Raw genomic sequence first — 6,249 nt, 5'->3', positions numbered from 1 at the left:
AAAACAGCCTATAAGGCAATAGAAAACTTCCTATAAGGCAATAGAAAACTTCCTATAAGACAATAGAAAACAACCTATAAGGCAATAGAAAACTTATTGTCTTATAGTTTCCTAGAGCTAGGAATCCAGACATGGCTTAGCTGGGTCCTCTGGCCCACAGTTTGTGAGAAGGCTGTAATCAGGGCCTGGCCTGGGGTCTCATCTGAAGACATGAGTGGGGTGGGATCCACGTCTAAACTCATTCAAGTGGCTTTTGCTGTTGGCTTTAGCTTAGCGCTTGTTCCTCGTCCCTTGCCACATGGTCACACTATAACAATATAACAGGGCTTCCTAAGCTCATGGCTAGTAAGAGGCAAAATTATAATCCAAATTCACGTCAGAATGAACTGGAGTCTGCACCCCTGCAAAAGATTTCTTCCCCTCCATGAGACTACAACTTTAGTTTTATTTAACTTTCATGGTGGATTTGCTTAAAGCAAGGAAAGCACATGGATCAAATCACCCTATGAATGTTAAGTTAGGTAAGTGCCTTTGAGTCAGTTCCAACTCATAGCAACCCTGAATACGGTTTCCAAAAGTGGCTGGTGGGTTTGAACCACCAACTCTGTGGTTAGCAGTCTAGTGACTACCCTATACTGCCACACCATTGACTCCATATTGTTAGATTTGCATTATAAATGACATTTGCATAATTATCTTTCCATTTGAAAACTTGTATAGTTTGCACTAACGCTAGAAATAAAATGGTTTTAATATTATATCTTTATTGTTGTTAAGTGCCATCAAGTCAGTTCCAACCCATAGCGATCCTGTATAGGGTTTCTGAGAAGGAGCTGGTGAGCCTGAACCACCAACCTTGTAGTTCAAACTGCTTTGCAGTCTGGTGCATTAACCCACAGCGCCACACCAGGACTTATCCTACATGTAATTTTTAATGACATGTTGTTGTTATTAGGTGCCATCGAGTTGGTACCAACTCATAGCGGCCCTATGCACACTAGAACGAAACCCTGCCCAATCCTGAGCTAACCTCACAATTGTTGCCAAGCTTGAGCCCATTGATGCTGCCATTTTTCCAGCCCATCTCGCTGGGGGTCTTCCTCTTTTTCTCTGACCTTCCACCTTACCAAACATAATATCCCACTCCAGTCCCTCCTAACAATATGTCCAAAGTATGAGAGAAGAAGTCTGGCCTCCAAGGAGCATTCTGGCTGCACTTCTTCCAACCCAGATCTATTTGTTCCATGGTACTTTCAGTCAGTATTCTCCTCTAACACTATAACTCAGATGCATCAATTCTTCTACGATCTTCCTTATTCACTGTCCTGCTTTCGCATCCATATGAGATTATTGAAAATACCATGGCCTTGGGTCAGGTGCACTTTAGTCCTTAAACTGACATCTTTCCTCTTCAACACTTGAAAAAGGTCTTGTGCATCAGATTTGCCTAATGCAATATTAACGTCGTTTGATTTCTTGACTGCTGCTTCCGTGAGTGTTGATAGTTGATCCAAGAAAAATGAAGTGCTTGACAACTTCAATCTGTTCTCCATTAATAAGAATGTTGTTTTTTGGTCCAGTGGTGAGGATTTTTGTTTTCTTTACATTGAGATGCAATCTATACTGAGGCTGTGGTCTTTGATCTTCATCAGTAATTATTTTAAGTCCTCTTCACTTTCAGTAAGCAAGGTTATATCATCTGCATATCACAGGTTGTTAATGAGTCTTTCTCCAATCCTGATGCTACAGGGACCATGATATCTGATGCAAATTGTATATGTTAGATGTTTTCCATTATATAATAAAAAATATTTATATTAGGAAAAAATGCCAATATGCATAGTGGGCTGTCTAAGGGTGACTGAACATAATGTGTTCATTTAATTATAAACATTTTTCTGTACTTTACTAATTTTGTACTATTGGAAAGAGAAAACAAATGCCCTGTTTTACAGTTCTTGAGAAGCAGTTTGAATTCAGTGGCACACAGCAGCAGCAGCAGTAGAATTTGACTTTAAATTTCCATTTTCAGTTCTCTGATCTGTAAAATAAAGATTCATTAATTTAACAAGCATTCATTAAAAACAGGCACTGTACCAGGCATTGTTCTAGGTACTTGGAATACATCAGTGGATGAAACAGATGAAGATCCTTTTTTAAAATTGTTTACTGGAGGGCGAGGGGTGGAAACAGGACAAGGAAAGACAATAAACATGGTCTATTTTTATAAAGACAATAATATAATGTATTAGAAAGTCATTAAGTGCCACAGGAAGAAAATTGTAAAGCAAGGTAAGGAGGGAACAAGCAGGCCAGGGTACCATAGTAACTGTCTCGTGGGATTGTAATGAGAACAAGATGAGATGCTCCTTACCTGCCAATACTGGGACCAGTACTGTAAACATTGGCTGTTTCTGTTATTACTGCCATTATTCCTTCAAAATATAATCAACCAAACCACACTTCAAGACTGAAACTCAAAGAGAACATATGAGCAGGCATGTAAGCGTGCTGGCATCCACATTGGTCTACTGGTGAGTGGAAGAGGGGGAAAGGCAGCAGTGAAGAAATGAGCTGAGTTCAACCACGTTCCATAGACTCCCGTTGACTGGGAGATGAGAGAGAAAAGAGGAAGGGCTTGTTGGTCCAAAGTGTGGTTAGACCTGGGGATTCCTGAGCCCATGGACAAGGACATAGCCATAGAGGGCTCGAGCTGAGAGTGAAGCATCCAGCTGATATGAAGTGAGGGGAGATGCATAAGAATGCCCAGACTTGCAGATAGTACCCATGTGACCTAGCCTCTATGGCTTGATAATTAGAACTCGACTGGAGAAAGATTAAAAAAAAAAAAAATTTTTTTTTTTTTTATAAAGGAAATTAGGGTAAATTGCTACAATTTGATGAATCTGACCTATACTCATGGAGGTAGTTACTCTAAATATCAACAGAGAAGGAAGGAGTCTTCACATCACATATCAATACTATCCCTTCTGTACACAGGGTAGATAGGGACGGGCAACTTAGACATGGGCTACCTAAAATGAGGGACTGATAAAGGCACAAAGTGACTGGCTTACAAGGTTTTAAGAGGGAGTTGAGTTTAAGGGTGTGTGTGGGAAGATAGAGCCCCCCTGAATAGTTTTAATCTTGTCTAGATGGGTCTGGTGATAAGAGATGGGGAGATAAGATTCTTATGGTTTAATAGTGAGTAATAGTTATCATGGAGTCCTGGTGTGGCGCTGTGGGCTAATGCGTCAGACAGCAAAGTCGTTTGAACAGCAAGGCTGGAGGTTCAAGCTCACCAGTTGCTCCTTGGAAACCCTATATAGGGTTGCTATGGGTTGGAATCGATTCGACGGCACTTCACAACAACAACATGAGACATGAGATGAGAGGATGTTGTTGTTGTCGTTAGGTGCCAGAGTCAGTTTCAGCACATAGCAACCCTAAGCACAAACGAATGAAACACTGCTCAGTCCTATGCCATCCTCACATTTGTCGTGTTTGACACCATTGTTGCAACCGCTGTGTAAATCCATCTTGTTGGGAGCCTTCATGTATTTGGTTGACTCTCCACTTTACCAATCATGGTGTCATTTTCCAGGGACTGGTCCCTTCTGATAACATATCCAAACTTTTTAAGACCAAGTTTCGCCATTTTTGCTTCCAAGGAGCACTCTCTGGCTGCGCTTCTTCCAAGACAGATATGTGTGTGCTTTTGGTCTTCTTTGCCAACACCGTAATTCAAATACATCAACTCTTCTATAGTATTCCTTATTCATGTATATGAGGTGATTGAAAATACCATGGCTTGGACCAGGCTTACCTTAGTCTTCAAACTGACACCTTTGCTCTTCAACACTTTAAAGAGGTCTTTTGTAGCAGATTTGCCTAATGCAATACTTGGCTTTTGATCTCTTGACTGCTGCTTCCATTAGTTGATAGTGATTCTAAGCAAAATGAAATCTTTAACTTCAGTCATTTTTCCATTTATCAAGATGTTATTTATTGTCCCAGTTAATGAAGACTTTTGCTTTCTTTACACTGAAGTGCAATCCATACTGAAAGCATGTTCTGTGGTCTTCATCAACAAGTACCTCATGTCCTCTTCACTTCCCAACAGCAAGTTTGTGTCATCTACATATCGCAGGTTGTTAATGAGTCTGCCTCCAATCTTGAGGATGTGGGGAGGAACAGTTCAGGAACAAAGTTAGTGTGGAGTCCCTCAGAGGTGCAAATGGTTAATGGGCCCAGCTGCTAACCAGATATTTAGAAGTTCAAGTCCATCCAGAAGTACTTCAGAAGAAAAGCTTAGTGCTCCATTCCCAAAAGTCAGCCATTGAAAAACCTATGAAACACAGCTCTACTGCAGCACATAATGAGTCCTCATGAATTGGAACTGACTTGGTGGCAAATGATTTTTGTTATTTGTAAACTAGCTGGCTAATTATTAGACTCAGGAAGCGCTAATTCAGGCAGGCTCTAAGCAGGGCTACACCGAACTGTCTGATCTTCATTATGTGCTGCCCTCTTATCCAAAGATCATTTGTTGTTGATGGTGTTCAGTACTGTCCAGTTGGTTTTGAATCCTTGTGATGCTGTATAGACTTTCCAAGGAGCAGCTGGTGGGTTTGAACTGACAACTTTGTGCGTAGTCCAGTGCTGATCCTAGAGCTCCACACCTTAGTGATCCATTCCTGAAAATCAGCCATTGAAAACCCTATGAAGCACGGTTCTACTTCAACACACACTGCGTCACCGTGAGTTGGAATTGACTTGCTAGCAACTCAAGATCATTTAGGACCAAACAAGGATCGTTCTGGTGTGGTGCTGTGGAATAAAACACTGCACCTCAAGGTTGGTTTGAACCACAAGATCAGCAGTTCAAACTCACGAGGCACTCCTTGGAATCCCTGTGGTTTTACTGGTGGTGTGCCATGGAGTAGGTTCTGACTCAACCCTGGATAGAGTTTCTGAGGCTGTAAATCTTTACAGGAGCAGAAAACCTCATCTTTCTCCCGTGGAACAGCTGATCGTTTTGAACTGCTGATCTTGAGTTTTAGCAGCCCAACTCATAACCACTATGCTACCAGAGCTCCTTTGCAATCTTATACAGGGTTGTTATGAGTCAGAACCAACTCGATGGCACTTAACACAAACAAGAAATGAGAAATGGAATCCTGGTGTACTACTGTTAGATAAACACTGGGCTGCTTACCACAAGATCAATGGTTCAAACCCACCAGGTACTCCTTGGAAACCCTATAAAAGGAACCAAGTCCACAGCACTGAACAACACCTAATTGAGAAATGGCTAAGCGCTCATATGCTAACTGAAAGATTGGCAATTTGAACCCATCCAGCTTGGAGGAAGACCTGGAGATCTGCGTTCATAAAGATTATAGTCAAGAAAACCCTGAGCTCACGGGGTCACTGAGTCCAAATTGACTTGGCAGCACAACAGCACCTGCAGGGGAGACCTTAACCATCCTCCCACCCCTTTCACTGAAGGCACAGACCACTCTTGTTGGTATTTCTGCACCTTTCCCTTCAAAACCAGTTCCCCTCCAGGAAGAGAGCTGAGCTCACAGAACATCTGGCATTTTAAAACAGCTGGTAACTGAACACTGGTCAATGCCTGTTTCAGTCAAGTGTGCGTGTGTCTCTTGCCATGAAGAGTGATTAGAGTGGCTATTTCTCATCATTTTCTTAGTCTGCTTTTTGTGTGAAAACTGAGTGTGGGTGGCTTAAGTGTAAGGACCAGGGGAATCAGTGTTGGGGTGGGAGTCAGGTGTGCAGGGAGGATTTGAATCCAGTGCAGGTTTACTCAGAAACGCCCTTATCACCATGTACTGAGCGCCTTATGAAAAATTTTCTGTGGACCAATTTGTGCTCTCTTAGCTCCAGTCGAATCCTGTTTATTTCTTTGTTTGTCAAGATACAAAGTCAGAACAAGATCTCGTCTCTTGTGTCTCGTTTGGGGAAGATATGGCCTCTTTGCAGTGGTTCTTGACATGGCTGCCTATCAAATCTCTGGGAGTGAGTTCAGACATAACATGAAAACTTAATTCCAGAGTGCATGCAAGTTGGGGAGCTAGTTTAAAGGACTTAGTGTGGAGGATCTGGCAGATTTTCTTGTAAGCTTTTCTTTTCCTTAATCTAACAAAGCAGTAACAGTGCTGTGGACTGGACCGTGAACCATCACCTTGGGGAATTTCAGCAAAAGTTGGAGGGGGAAAAAAAATAAAA

At 41.9% G+C, this 6,249-nt stretch overlaps 1 protein-coding gene across 1 annotated transcript in view; it reads left to right on the top strand.

Moving 5' to 3' along the window:
• LARS2 (leucyl-tRNA synthetase 2, mitochondrial) overlaps positions 1-6,249 on the top strand; it is a 255,884-nt gene that overhangs the window by 71,053 nt on the left and 178,582 nt on the right. The gene's annotated exons all lie outside the window — the stretch shown is intronic.

The sequence above is a fragment of the Chrysochloris asiatica genome, unplaced genomic scaffold (assembly GCF_000296735.1).
Source record: "Chrysochloris asiatica unplaced genomic scaffold, ChrAsi1.0 scaffold00124, whole genome shotgun sequence".
NCBI classification, from domain to species: Eukaryota; Metazoa; Chordata; class Mammalia; order Afrosoricida; family Chrysochloridae; genus Chrysochloris; species Chrysochloris asiatica.
Note: the sequence above shows the minus strand (reverse complement) of the source record. Positions and strands in the feature narration are given on the sequence as shown.